Genomic DNA, 16,145 nt, shown 5'->3' on the forward strand with positions numbered 1-16,145 from the left:
GCAGAGCGTCAGAGAGTTAGAGGTCTGGTGAAGGCATCTACTGCCTTGATGGGAGGAAATCTGAAGTAATTAATAAGCACATGGACAGCACATTCAATCTGCTGATCACAAGGATAATTTTTTTCAGTGTGAGAAAAATGCTGTCTGGCAACTCATAATCAGATGTCACCCTGGAGCAGTACCCTTGACATGGAGCGGGCTGGTTTTTCATGGTCTGTTTCTCTGTCTGCTTTTAATATATCATCATATATTAAATATATATCATCATATATATATAAATATATATATCATATATAAATATATATCATCATATATTAAAATCAGAGAAACAGACCATGAAAGACCAGCCCGCTCCGTGTCAAGGGTACTGCTCATGATATAGGCCGGCGCTGCGGCTCACTAGGCTAATCCTCCACCTTGCGGCGCCGGCACACCGGGTTCTAGTCCCGGTCGGAGCCGGATTCTGTCCCGGTTGCCCCTCTTCCAGGCCAGCTCTCTGCTGTGGCCCGGGAAGGCAGTGGAGGATGGCCCAAATGCTTGGACCCTGCACCCCATGGGAGGCCAGGATAAGTACCCGGCTCCTGTCATCAGATCAGCGCGGTGCGCCGGCCGCAGTACGCTGGCCACGGCGGCCATTGGAGGGTGAACCAACGGCAAAGGAAGACCTTTCTCTCTGTCTCTCTCTCTCTCACTGTCCACTCTGCCTGTCAAAAAAAAAAAAAAAAAAGAAAAAGAAAAAGAAAAAAAATATATGATGATATATAATATACCAGAAAATACACCACATAATCATGATGACATATCATATACCACACAGACTTTTTTGCAAGACTTATTTTATTTATTTGAAAGGCATAGTTAGAGAGAGGGGGAAAGAGAAAGAGAAAGAGAGAAAGAGAGGTCTTCCATCTGCTGGTTCACTCCCCAAGTGGCCACAAAGACTGGAGCTACGCTGATCCGAAGCCAGGAGCCAAGAGCTTCTTCCATGTCTTGCACGCGGATGAGGGGCTCAAGGGCTTGGGCCATTTTCTACTGCTTTCCCAGGCCATAGCAGAGAACTGGATCAGAAGTGGAGTAGCCGGGACTTGAACTGGTGCCCACATGGGATGCTGGCACCGCAGACTGGGGTTTTAATACACGGTACCACAGCGTTGGTCCTTGACAGACTTTTTTTTTTTAATAAGTTATTTATTTATTTATTTATTTGAAAGTCAGAGTTGCAGAGAGAGAGAGAGAGAGATTGATCTTCCATCCACTGGTTCACTCTCCAGATGGCAGCAGCAGCCAGGGTTGGGCCAGGTGGAAGCCAAGAGCCAGGAGCTTCTTCCAGGTTTTTCCCTGTGGGTGGCAGGAGCCAAAATACTTGAACCATCTGCTGCTGCTTTTCCCAGGTCATCAGCAAGGAGCTGGATCAGAACAGAAGCAGCTGGGACATGAACTGGCATCCATATGGGAATCCAGCATCATAGGTGGCAGCTTTACCCACTATGCCACAATGTGGCCCCTGAAGACTACATTTTTAAACAGACTCTCAAGACTGACTGCAAAAGTAATATGCTCTTAAATTTGCCAATAATCTAAGAAATAATGAAATTACTTGATGCTGCAACAAATGCCATGATTGTGTCAGAGTTGGCTACTGAAAACTTGGGGATTCTCATCTCTCAACCAAAAGCGACATTAAACGAGGAAAGCAAAAGTGGACATTTACTTGAGAATATGATCACTGATAACACCTCTGCATCTCCATGTCATGGGAAATTGTCCATTTTTCACACCGAGCTGATTTCTTTTTTTTTTTTTTTTTTTTTTTTTTTTGACAGGCAGAGTGGACAGTGAGAGAGAGAGAGACAGAGAGAAAGGTCTTCCTTTTGCCATTTGTTCACCCTCCAATGGCTGCCACGGCTGGCACACTGTGACCGGCGCACCGCGCTGATCCGATGGCAGAAGCCAGGTGCTTCTCCTGGTCTCCCATGGGGTGCAGGGCCCAAGCACTTGGGCCATCCTCCACTGCCTTCCCGGGCCACAGCAGAGAGCTGGCCTGGAAGAGGGGCAACCGGGACAGAATCCGGCACCCAACCGGGACTAGAACCTGGTGTGCCGGCGCCGCAAGGTGGAGGATTAGCCTATTGAGCCGCGGTGCCGGCCTGAGCTGATTTCAAAGGCAGATATGCTTCTGAATGAGTGACACTCCAGCAATGTGGACTTGGGAATCTCTGAGACTGTATGTGTTAAATGGCAACAGTGTTGAAAGAACCGTAATGATCTTCTGCTGGTCTTGAAATAGAGAACAATTACTTCTCTTGAGCCACCACAGCTGTCCAGGTGCCATTTAAAGGACTGTGATAACATGGTGATGATTTACACCAATTTAAAAATTGCTTCCAAAGAGCAATCTCATGAAGAAGAGAACCAAAACAAAACAAAATGTAGGCTGGTGAAGATTAGTCTTTCCTATAGCAAGTTAAACATCCTTGCAATGATCTCATTCCTTTGAGCTGGTATAAGTCAGAAGACTTCAGAATGAGGAAAACCAGGAATATAAAAGCCAGGATAGGTTTTTTTTTTATTTTTATTTTTAATTTGACAGGTAGTGTTATAGACAGTGAGAGAGAGGCAGAGAGAAAGGTCTTCCTTCCGTTGGTTCACCCTCCAAATGGCTGCTATGGCCGGCGCTGTGCCGATCCGAAGCCAGGAACCAGGTGCTTCCTCCTGGTCTCCCATGCGGGTGCAGGGCCCAAGCACTTGGGCCATCCTCCACTGCCCTCCCGGGCCACAGCAGAGAGCTGGACTGGAAGAAGAGCAGCCGGGATAGAATCCGGCGCCCATATGGGATGCTGGCACCGCAGGCGGAAGATTAACCAAGTGAGCCACAGCACTGGCCCCAGGATAGGTTTTTAAATTAAATTTACCAATTTACAGTTTCCTTTGACATGATTAAAGTTGAACTTTTACAGGCATATTTTCTCAGTAATAAAACAAGCAATTCAGGTGTACTCGCCAGCTTTGTTTGCATAGCACCCTGTTTTCTTCAAAATGAAGCTCACACTGGTAAATGTTCAACATACTCGGCCTGCATTGTTAGATTTCACATTCAATCCTGAACGGCCCACAGGGGAAGGAACACTACAAAGCTGTGAAGTTTGCAAAAGCTGCTTCCTCTGCCTTCCCTAAATGATGCTGTTCCCCTGGGGCCCATCTTTCCATCTTCCTCCTTCTTTTTATCTTACTTTACGAGTTTTCCCTGGGTGATCTTGCCCACTTCTCCCTCTGTATTGATGCCTCCTACCCTCTCCCTGCCTCCAGCTCAAGCCTCTCCCCTTATCTGAGACCCACATATCCAAATGCCTCTTTGGACATATCTGCCTGGATGTCCCACCCTCAAACCCATCATGCACACTATGGAGTTTTCTACCAAAGGTACTCCTCTTCTTCCCTTTTCATTTTCCTTTCTGGTGCCAAGATTCATCTTATTGCTCCGGCCAGAACCCAGGGCAACATGTTAGCTGAGCACAGAGGAGGGGGCTAGCATTGTGGTGTAGCAAGTAGAACTGTTACCTGCAGCACTGCGTCCCATTTGGGCACGGGTTCATGTCCTGGCTGCTCCACTTCCAGTCCAGATTCCTGCTAAAGCACCAGCAAAAGCAGCAGAAGATGGCCGAAGTGCTTAGGTCTCCCCAGGGAGACCTGGATGAAGCTCCTGGCTCCTGAACCCTGGCTTCAGCCTAGCCACACCCTGGCCATTGCTGCCATCTGAGGAGTGAATCCATGGGTGGAACATCTCTCTCTCTCTCTCTCTCTCGCCCCTTCTCTCTGTAGCTTTTTCAAATAAATCTTTTTTAAAAATCATTAAATAAAAGCATCAAGGAAACTCCAAGGATAGTAGCAACTAGCTGCAGGGTATGAAAACAGAGAGGCAATCCACATGAGGCAATCCACGTGACACAATTACGGGGACACCAAAATGAGAAAAAGCATTGTTTATGCAGAATCCTACAGCTCAACCTTGTCAACCTGAGCACTCCAAGTAAAGGGCTAGCCCCTGCTTCGAGTCCAAGGTTCCCAGTGTTTTAAGAATCAGCAAAGCGGCTGATGCTGTGGCATAGTGGGTACAGCAGGCTACCTTTATACAAATGAGTTTTAGTGGCCAGTTAGTAAAGCTGCATCCTGTGATGCAGGGATCCCATATGGGCGCCAGTTCACAACCCGGCTGCTCCACTCCCATCCAGCTCTCTGCTATGACCTGGGAAAGCAGTAGAAGATGGCCCAAGTCCTTGGGCCCCTGCACCCGCATGGGAGACCCAGAGGAGGCTCCTGGCTCCTGGCTTCAGATCAGCCTGGCTCTGTCCATTGTGGCCATCTGGGGAGTGAACCAGTGGATGGAAGACCTCTCTCTCTCTCCCTCTCTGCCTCTCTGTAACTCTGCCTTTCAAATAAATAAATAAATCTTTAAAAAAAAAAAAGAATCAGCTGAAAGGCAAGCATCTGGTACAACAGTTAAGCTGCTACTTGGGATGCTCAGACTCCAAATTAGAGTGCCTAGGTTCAAGTCCTAGCTCTACATCCACTGTTTCCTGCTGCTAATGGGCACCCTGGGAGACAGCAGATGATGAACCCAGCAGTTGGATCCCTGCCACCAATGTGGGAGACCAGATGAAGTTCCAGGCTCCTCACTTCAACCTGGCCAAGCCCTGGGCTGTTGTGGGCATCTGAGGACTGAACCAGTGAACAGAAGATTCTATGTCTGTCTGTCTCTCTTTCTCTGTTTCTGGATTTCAAGTAAATAGAAACAATAACTAAATTTAAAAAGAATCAGCAAACTGCACCCTTGAATCTAGCACTCAGATCCAAAAACAAACTGAAAAGCTCACAGCAGTGCGGTGTTTATTCTCTCAGGACACCACGTGACCCCTCCTCCTCGCCCTGGACTCTGACATTTCTGCAAGGGGCCTCCTCTCAGCTGCATCCCAGCTCCCAGTGCCGGGTTGTCTCCCTCTCGTCTCCGCAGTCAGCACAACTTTCTCCTGGACTTTGGTGACTGTGGCTCCTCGGCCCCTTCTCCTTTGAGGCGACTCCACCTTCTGTGGCATTTGCCCCGGCCCTCTCCCACTCTGCTTTACATTCAGCCATTTCCCCCAAGGGTCGTCCGGCCCAGAGAGAAAATCTAACAGTAATAATCAGCCTTTACTGTGTGCTTCCTACACGCCAGACACCACCCAAGCAACATATATAAAATTTCATTCTCAGCCCAAATCCATAAGGCAGGTGGTTTTACTATCTCCACTATGCCGACGAAGAAACTGCAGCAAAAGAGGCTAACCCGCTGCATTTGCAGAGCTTGTAAGCAGTCAAGCGGGAATCTGAACCCAGGATGTCTGAACTTGTACTAAATAATAATCTATTAATAAGAATTACCTCTAATAATAATTATTATCCCTAATACTAAATAAAGGATGGAAAGCAGGAGAGATGGAGACAAGACGGCTTTATGATTCAGGAAAACAGAAACAACTACACATTTGCAGGTAGCAGTTGCACTGAGAAGGGAGAAACAGCAATCTCCAAGAAGAGAATAGCAAAGGAGGAGACGACAGCCCAGGAGAAAAAAGGCCGCCAACTATTCACACAAGGGGCGTTTGTTTCCTAAAGAGAGACAATCTCCTGGAGACGATGTGCTTGGATTTTTCTCAGTGGCATTTCACTTGCCCTGGCAGGTGGGTGGCAGGGAGATTTGAGGCCCCTCGAATTACAGCTCCTGGGTCTTGCCTCAGAATAAGTCCATTCGTTTTGGCAAAGTCCCTCCCACATACGCACAATGTGGCGTCTGCAGCCGGCAGGAGCCTAGACGCACAGTCAGCCGAGCACACAAAATGAGGACTGTTTTCCCTGCACGCAGCTGGCGCGCCCTTTCCGCTGGCCCCAGCTGCCTGGAGCCAGGCACGCAGGCGGGGCCACGCCCCTGATGAATATTCATGATCACCCTGTGCTCAGAGCCTGGGATTTCAGGGTCTCTAAAGGGATTAGAAAGACCAAAGGAGCTTCCTGATAGGGAGTTAGAAGGAAGGAGGGGCTTTGTCAGGGCTTGCTTTTGAGGACTACATGGAGGGACACGCAGAAAGTGAAGTCCAAGGTCGCTAATCCTGGAAAGGCCAAGCTTTTAAAGGGAGCTCCCCAATCCTTGCAGTTTATCAACTCTTTTATTGTCCCTCCACGCAAACAGCGTGCAGTTACCGGTGCTTCGCAGACAGGCTCTCTCTAGGCCTGAGAAGCGTGCAAGCACCAAGGCTGGCTTTTGGCTGAGTATTAAGGATTTTCTTCGTAACATTTATCCAATTAAACATGTGCACTGACCACTCACGCATGTTCTTAATGGATCTAATCTACAGGGTTTTTTGTGTGTGTGTGTGTGTTTTTTTGTTGTTGTTGTTGTTGTTTTCTTATCTGTGTCATTGTTGTCATAGGCTAGAAACTTTTTAAAAATACATGTACTCTGAGATGTAGCTGTGACACCATCAGGAGATTAACTGTACATATTAATACTCATATGTGGTTTCCATTTTTATTGATGGAGAGATTTCCCAGAAGAGATCTTTTTGGGAAATGGATTTACTGTCTTTTGTTATTGTTGTTGTTGTTAGGGTCATAAAAGAGTTCACTTTAGAATTCACTTAACAGAAATTGCTGGAAACTTTGTTGAGTGCATCTATTCCATTAATCCCTCCATTAGGAGAGTCTCTGCTTCTTACCTACAAATTGAAAATGGAAGAAATAACATTATTGGGAGGAGACCAAGAGTAAGAGGGGATATAGTAGGAAAGCATTTAACCACTTTAGATGGAACAAACACATCCCCCACCCACTTGCGTTCCCCAGAACGGAGCCAGTGTGCAGACAGAACGGCAGAATCACAGTGAGCAGCTTTGAGAGCCCATGGGAAGAATGGCAGGGGTCACACAAAGGACATAAACAAATGTCCCAGTCACTATGGAGTCTAGAAATCATAGACAGATGGATTTGCCATTAATTCCCAGCAAAGTTCTGGATTAGAGAGTTAAGCAAGGTGCAAGCGAGCACTTAAAACAGAGGACCACTAAGAACTGCCACCAGTTAGTGCCCGCAGCAACTCAAAAGTATTTATCTTGATTTCACCTTCAAGGCCCTGAAGTTTTCAAAGCATCTGATATTTTTCAAACTTCTTTTCCATGGGTTGACTCTAAACAATGTTAATGTACTGTGTATTTCTATATCTTAAAAACCTGGAAGATGGCATTTTAGATGTTTTCAACATAGAGAAATGTTAAATGTTCAAAGAGATAGATATAGATATAGGTATTTTTACCCTGATTGGGTATTATACCATGTATTCATCTACTGAAACATTACATTGTACCCATGAATACGTACGATTTTACATGTCTGTCAAATTGCAAATAAAATAAGCTGTTTGTCAGTCATGTTCCAGGAAGAGATAGAATCCACAGTCACCCTAAACTGATCCAAAGCCTACCATAACAGCAACACCTGCACAGACAGGCCAAAGAGTATCCAAAAGTCACCCTTTGCTTAATTTTAATACCAAGATATCTGTCCTGGGGGAGCACAAGCCTCATTACGATAATGTGCAAAGTTTGCAAAAGCATGTTTCCAAACTGTGTCTGCAGAAACTTATACCCACCCCTACCTGTACTAAAAAACTGTCCTTTTTGAATATTTCCCACCCAAAATAAGAGGTATCTGCTTTCTCTTGCTTGGGGAGTTAAGCTTTTTGGAAATGATCCCCAGGGCTTCATTTCCTACAAATAAAAATTACTTCTCATTGACTAAAAAGTCTGGTGAAGGTTTTGATTTCCACTCACCAAGACATGAACTCACTCTGAGTGGATAACAGAACCAGTAAGAGTTAACCAGGAAATGGTCAAGATGGAAATTTCCTTCTTATTTATTTTTTAAAACGGAGTGCTCTCTGGCCTCAGAATCAGCCCTTAAGGCATTTGGATCTGGCTAAAAAGCCCATGAGAGTATTTCAGAGTGTCCAGCCAAGACACTCTGGCAAAAAAAAAAAAAAAAAAAAAAAACCAACAACCTAAATGAAAGATCTCCACGAGTGAGATCCCAGCGGAATGAATGGGCCATCAAAGAAGGAGGTACCTTTCTCTGAAGGGAGGAGAGAACTTCCACTTTGACTATGACCTTGTCTAAATGAGATCGGAGTTGACGAACTCAAAAGGCTTCCATAGCCTTAGCAACTCATGACAAGAGCCTTGGGTGATTACTGATGCCATAAATAAGAATGTCAATTGTTAAATCAACAACAGGAGTCACTGTGCACTCACTCCCCATGTAGGATCTCTGTCCTTAATGTGTTGTACTATGTGAATTAATGGTATAACTAGTACTCAAACAGTACTTTACACTTTGTGTTTCTGTGTGGGTGCAAACTGTTGAAATCTTTACTTAGTATACACTAAATTGATCTTCTGTATATAAAGATAATTGAAAATGAATCTTGATGTGAATGGATGGGAGAGGGAGTGGGAGATGGGGTGGTTGCAGGTGGGAGGGGGAAAAAAGCCGCTATAATCCAAAAGTTGTACTTTGGAAATTTATATTTATTAAATAAAAGTTTAAAAAAAAAAAACAGGGAGCTGGATTGCTAGTGGAGCAGCCAGGACTCAAACCAGCACCCATATCAGATGGCAGTTTAACCTTCTACACCACAGTGCCAGCCTCAGAAATTTTTTATTTGAAAGTAGAGCTTATTCTCAAAAACTTACAAACTACAAAACCAGTAATAGAAAAAAAACAAAAATCATTTTTATCTCACTTCCTAGTGATAGCCACTGATGACATTTAGTACGTATCCCCTCCTTTATATTTTAAATAAATTGAGATTTTATTAAATAAAAAAATAATAAAATGGAGTGCTTGACTTTCTTATGGTGCCAGAAACAAAATAATGGCTACCTTCCCCTCACCATTTTTTTCTGTGATAGAGTCAGTATTTTAAGTTAATAGACTGAGCATTTGGCAGCCCACGGAGAATAGAGCTACAGGGACTGGATCTGATTCCAGACTCCACACTTACTGGCTGTGTGAATATGCTGGGCACCTCTGAGTCTCAGTTTTCACAAATGCAAAATGGGAGAATACCTACTTTATAGACAACCTAAAAATGCAAATAAAGTATGCAGTATAGGCACTCAAGAAAGGATAATGATTGTTAAGATGCAAGGTAAAAGTGTCAAATTTAAACTCAGGAAAGAGAAGCACTGAATTCAGTGGTTCATATTAAAAGAATGATTTCTTTAATTATTACTCTCATTGAGAGGTTACTGTGAAATAAACAAATAACATGTTTTAGAAGAAAACCAAAGCTTAGGGGCCAGCGCTGTGGCGCAGAGGGTTAACGCCCTGGCCTGAAGCACCAGCATCCCATATGGGCACCAGTTCTAGTCCCGGCTGCTCTTCTTCCAATCCAGCTCTCTGCTGTGGCCTGGGATAGCAGTAGAAGATGGCCCAAGTCCAAGGACTCCTGCACCCATGTGGGAGACCCGGAAGAAACTCCCGACTCCTGGCTTCGGATCAGCGCAGCTCCAGCCATTGCAGACAATGGGGAATGAACCAGCGGATGGAAGACTTCTCTCTCTCTCTCTCTCTCTCTGTAACTCTGACTTTCAAATAAATAAATAAATAAATCTTTTTTTAAAAGAAAACCAAATCTTATTACTATAGTAAGTAAGCCAATAAGAAAGTCCCAATTAATTCTAGTTTCTCAGATCCTATCTGAAATTCTCTGCCCTTTATGGATAGCAAACTTGAGCAGGAACAAGGAACAATTGTATAACAGCTAGCATGGTGCAAGGCTCAGAAAGCATAATATTGAAAAAAAAACAGTTAAAAAAATGGTGGGTTTATTCAGGAGAAAATCAGATATCGGAAGAATTATGATGTGAGTTATGGTATAAAGCTGGACTATACAGCTCCAAATAGTAGAATTTGAAAAAATGACTGGAAATTGTTATGAGATCGATTTTGGACTCAATATGTAGAAGAGTTCAATATGAGAGGAAATGCAATGAGCATTCTTGAAAAACAGCAAGCTCAGGGCCAGCACTGTGGTACAGCAGGTTAAGCTGCTGCCTGCAATGCCAGCATCCCATTTGGGCGCTGATTTGAGTCCCTGCTAGACCACTTCTGATCCTGCTCCCTGCTAATGTGCCTGGGAAAATACTGTAAGACATCCCAAGTACTTGGCACCTGCCACTCACATGGGAGACCTGGATGGAGCTTCTGATTCATGGATTCTGCCTGGCCCAGTCCTAGCCATTTGGGAAATGAACCAGTAAATGGAAGATATGTTTATCTGTCTCTTTCTCTCTTTCCTGTCCCTCCCTCTCTCCTTCTCTCTCTAACTCTGCCTTTTAAATAAACAAGTAAATCTTAAAACAAGAGTAAGTTCATTGGTTTGGCCTAGCAGCTAAGGTGCTGGTTAACCAGTTAAATGCTTGCATCCCATAATAGAGTACCTGGCTTCAAGCCCAGCTCTAGCTCCCTATTCTACTCCACCTTCCTATTAATGCAGACCCTGCGAAGCAGCAGTTGATGCCTCAAGTAACAGGGTCTCTGCCACCCATGTTAAAGACCAGCATTGACTTCCTGGCTCCTGCTTTGGCCTGGTCCAGTGCTAGCCATTTTAGACATATTAGGAATGAGCCAAGGGATGGGAACATTTTCTGTCTGTGTATCTATCTATCTATCTCTTTCTCTGTCTCTCTCCCTCTGTTTCTGGCTCTTTGCCTCTCAAAAACAAATAGCAAGCTCACTATTACTGAAATATGCCTGCCAAGGTAAAGAGCAACTGTCAAGAATAGTGTAGAAGGGGATTGGTTCCAAAATGGCAGAGTAGGGAGGGAGCTTATTACACTAGTCCAGGAGAAGACAGTTTAAAAAAAGTGGAGAGTTCAGTCTCTGGAAAGAGTTAGGAAGAAAATGGCAGAGGAAACCCTACTGAAATTAGAAGGACATGGTGGACCCACGTGGAAGATGTGGACACCCACAACTCAGGACCCTAGCAGCCCAGAGCTTATGCACCAGTGTTGGAAAGTGAGGTGAGACCAGACCACAGCAGCCCAAGCCACTGGTGATAAAGCTGCAGGAATAGCCTAGAGGGAACCCAGCTTGGAGCCCCATGGGGAATAGCGTACCTGCCAAACTAGAGGAGAAAAAAAAAAGGACAGACACGTTTCTTTCTCCCCAGTCACTTTACAACAGCGTCCTGTAACAAACTGATAGAATGGGTGCCATTTTGTACATAAGTTACAGCTGTGCCAGCTCATGTTCAGCCCAGTAACCAGCTGAGTGGAGACTATTGATTCTAGTAGGGAGAACTAACAGGGGGCTGGGAGCCTGTGACTGTGCGAGGCTTCTGTGCTGGGACTGTGAAAAAAACTGAAGGTGTGTAGGAGGACTCACAGCGTGGCTAGAACTTTGGGCAACCACAGGGGGAGACTCCACATGCTCAGGGCCTCTTGGTTACCTGGTGAGAGACATTGCTGGGGAATCTGAACTTACACTGAAGACTGCACAGATCCTTTGTGTAGTCCTTGGGACAGAGCAGATGAATATTATACCACCTTGGGCTAGTGCTCAAGCATTGGTCTCCTTTGAGGAGAGGAGCTAGCTCAGCTGAACAGAATAAACTTCCCTTCTAATTTAAAAAAAAAAAGAAAGAGAGAGAGAAAGATTTACCATGCCAAACCTGGGTGTGTCACCTTAGGCATGCCTTTCACCCTGGAAAACTGAACAGAGCTCCCTAGCCACACCCACTACAAGCCTCTAGATATTCACTGAAAGCAGATACTCCACTTATCTACAGATTAATAGTACAAAGATAAAAGCTGCCACATCATAAAAAGAAAAAAAAGAAAAGAAACCAATGAGTATCTCCACAAATGCCAAACAACAAACACCAATTCAAGAAACAAGAATAAGGAAGACAATATGATATTCCCCAAAAGAACATAACACTTCCATACTATATTGTGAAGATGATGAGATGGAAGAAATGCAAGAAATGGAGTTCAAAAAATTGATCATAAGATTACACAGAAGTAATCAGAAGCAAATGAACAAAATACTAAAATCTGTATGGGACATGAAAGAAATTTTCTCCCATGAAATTGAGATCTTAAAGAGAAATCAAAATGAAATGAAGAATTTAATAGAACAAATAAAAAAATTTCAGCAGAAACCCTTAACAACAGAATTAGTGAAGCATAATAAAGAATATCTGACTTAGAAGAGAAAAAAACAGCACAGGAAATTATAGTCAAAAGAAAAGACAAGAAGTAGAAATTATAAAACTAAAAAACACTGTTGGGAATCTATAGAATACTATCAAATGACCCAACATATGGGTTCTAGGAGTTCCTGAAGGCATGGAAAGAGAAAAAGGATTAGAAGGCCTTTGTAGTGAATAACAGAAAACTCCCCTAATTTGGAGAAAAAAAGGGACATCTAAGAACAGGAAGCACATAGAACTCCTAATAGACATGGCCTGAAAAGATCTTCACCATGACACATTGTAATCAAACTCACCACAGTAAAACATACAGAAAAGATTCTAAAATATGCACCAGAGAAACACCAGATTACTTTCAGTGGAACTCCAACTAGACTCACAGTGAACTTCTCATCAGAAACCCTATAGGCTAGGAGAGAATGGTGAGATATATACCAAGTCTTAAGAGAAAAAAAACTGTCAACCCAGAATATTATACCCTGCAAACTGAAAGAAGTTGTCACCACCCATCCAGACCTACAAGATGCCTAAGGATGTGCTGCACCCAGAAACACAGAAACATGGTCATCACTGCAAAAGAAAGTAAAGAAAGAAAATCTCTCAGTAAAAGTTCAAAGAAAATTCAAAGTAAAAAATGGGAATATTTTTGGGAAAATGGTAGGACAAAGTTGTTACTTATCAATAGCTGCCTTGAATGTAAATGGCCTCAACTTTCCAGTTAAAAGACACAGACTGGCTGAATGGATTAAAAAACAAAACCCATCTATTTGCTGCCTACAAGAAACACATCTCACTAACAAAGATGCACACAGACTGAAAGTGAAAGGATGGAAAAAGATATTCCATGCCAACCGAAACCAAAAAAGAGCTGGTGTAGCCATCCTAATATCAGACAAAATAGACTTTAACACAAAAACTGTTAAAGAGACAAAGAAGGGCAATATGTAATGATTAAGGAATCAATCAATAGGAAGATATAACTATTATAAATGTATATGCACCTAATTACAGGGCACTTGATATTTAAAAGAAATACTAAAGGATCTAAATGGAGACTTAGACTCCTATACAATAGTGATGGGGGACTTCAATACCCCACTTTCAGCAATGACCAGATCAACCAAACTGAAAATCAGCAAGGAAACAATAGATTTAATCAACACTATAGACCAACTAGACATAACATATCTACAGAACTTTCCATCCTACAACTATAGAATACACATTCTTCTCAGCAGTGCATGGAACTCTCTAGGATTGACCACAACTAGGCAATAAAGCAAGTCTCAGTAAATTAAAAAAAAAAATGAAATCATTTGAAAAATAATCTCACTACATATCATGCATCTTCTTGGACCAAAATGGAATGAAGCTGGAAATCAGCAACTCAGGAATCTCTAGAACATATGCAAACACATGGAAAAGGAACAACATCCTCCTGAATGAACAGTGTGTAATAGAAGAAATCAAAAGAGAAATCTAAAAACTTATGGAAACAAATAAAAAATGAAAATACAACATATCAAAACTTATGGGACACAACAAAAGCAGTGTTAAGAGGAAAGTTTATAGTGTTAGACCCTCGGAGTGAGGATGCTAACACGTCGAGAGGCACACCCCAAAGACCCAGACTCCAGACCAGCTGATGCAAAAGCAAGAGGATTTATTCAGCATCTGCGCAGACGGGCCTCCTGAACTCAGGAGTCCAGAGAGCTCCCCCAGCACAAAGCCACACGGTTTATATACCCGCAGTGTCCAATCAAAAGCACTATAGAAGGCCGGCGCCGCGGCTCCCTAGGCTAATCCTCCGCCTAGCGGCGCCGGCACACCGGGTTCTAGTCCCGGTTGGGGCGCCGGATTCTGTCCCGGTTGCCCCTCTTCCAGGCCAGCTCTCTGCTGTGGCCAGGGAGTGCAGTGGAGGATGGCCCAAGTGCTTGGGCCCTGCACCCCATGGGAGACTAGGAAAAGCACCTGATGGCTCCTGCCATCAGATCAGCACGGCACGCCGGCCACAGTGCGCTGGCCGCAGCGGCCATTGGAGGGTGAACCAACGGCAAAAGGAAGACCTTTCTCTCTGTCTCTCTCTCTCACTGTCCACTCTGCCTGTCAAAAAAAAAAAAAAAAAAAAAAGCACTATAGAGTCCATGCACACAGCAGTCCAATCCGTGAGCTGATCATGTGAAGGGCATGCGTCTTCTGTCCAATCAGCTATGGGATCACATGGGAGGCATGCACACAGCAGTCCAATCCTTGAGCTGATCGTGTGAAAGGCATGGGTCTTCTATCCAATCAGCTATGGGATCACATGGGAGGTAGGCACCTCGTCGCCATTTTGTTGTTTACTTCTTTAGTAGTTCCTTTCCCTGCCAGCGCCATCTTGTTCACCCTGAGGGGGTCGACGTTTCGCTCCCTTTGTTCCCCTGGTGGGAGAGTGGCATCCCGCTTCCCACACCATTATTTGAGTATTAGGAGGCATACAAACTGGGTTAGGTCTTAGCACAGCCAGGCACAAGTGTCACAGCTAGCTAAGCATAGGGTCCCTTATTTTTATAGCTGCACCTAATTTTAGCTTTGGGGAAAAAGTTTAGGGCTATAATTTTTAAACTTTAATTTTATTTGGGGCAAAGGTAACTTCTTGTTTTTAATGGTATTGGCTTAGGTCACTCCATCTTGGTTTGATTTTTAAGGTTCTTCAATAGCAATAGTTGTCTACATCAAGAAATTGGAAAGGCATTAAATAAATAAATATCAATGCATCTCAAGGATCTAGAAAAACAAAAAAAATCCCAAAACTAGTAGTAGAAAATAAATAATTAAAATTAGAGAAGAAATAAAAAATTAAATAAAAAATACAAAAGATCAGCAAAATGAAGAGCTGGGTTTTTTGGAAAAAAAATAAACAAAATTGACACACCATTGGCCCAACTAACCAAAAAAAAGTAGAGATAAAACTGAAATCAATAAAATTAGAGAAGAAAAAGGAAATGTAACAACAGACACCACAGAAATAAAAAGAATCATCAGAAATTTCTACAAAGAGCTGTATGGCAACAAACTGGGAAACCTAGCAGAAAAATGGATAGATTCCTGGACACATGCAACCTACCTAAGTTCAGCCATGAAGACACAGAAAACCTAAACAGACCCATTACCAAGATGGAAATTGAATCAGTAGTAAAGTCTCTCCAATAAAGAAAAGCACAGGACCGGATGACTGCACTGCTGAATTCTACCAGACATTTAAAGAACTCCAATTCTTCTCAAGTTACTCAAAACAATTGAAAGGGAGGGAATCTTCCCAAATTCTTTCTATGAAGCCAGCATCACCTTAATTCCTAAACCTGAAAAAGATGCAACAGAGAAAGAGAACTACAAACCAATTTCCCTGATGAACACAGATGCAAAAATCCTCAATAAAATTCTAGCCAATCAAATCCAACAACATATCAGAAAGAACATCCACCCAGACTTGGTGGGATTTATCCCTGGTTTGCAGGGATAATTCAACATTTGCAAATAAATCAATGTGATACAACACATTAACAAACTGAATGACAAAAACCATATGATTATCTCAATAGATGCAAAGAAAGCATTCATGTGGAAACTAAGCAAATTGGGTATAGAAGGAACATTCTTCAACACAATCAAGGCAATTCATGACAAACCTATAGCCAGCATCCTATTGAATGGGGAAAAGTTGGAAGCATTTCCACTGAGATCTGGTACCAGACAGGGATGCCCACTGTCACCATTACTATTCAATATAGTCCTGGAAGTTTTAGTCAGAGCCATTAGGCAAGAAAAAGAAAGAAAAGGCATAAAAATTGGGAAGGAGGAAGTC

This window comes from Oryctolagus cuniculus, chromosome 2 (genome assembly GCF_964237555.1).
Source record: "Oryctolagus cuniculus chromosome 2, mOryCun1.1, whole genome shotgun sequence".
In the NCBI taxonomy this organism is placed as follows: domain Eukaryota; kingdom Metazoa; phylum Chordata; class Mammalia; order Lagomorpha; family Leporidae; genus Oryctolagus; species Oryctolagus cuniculus.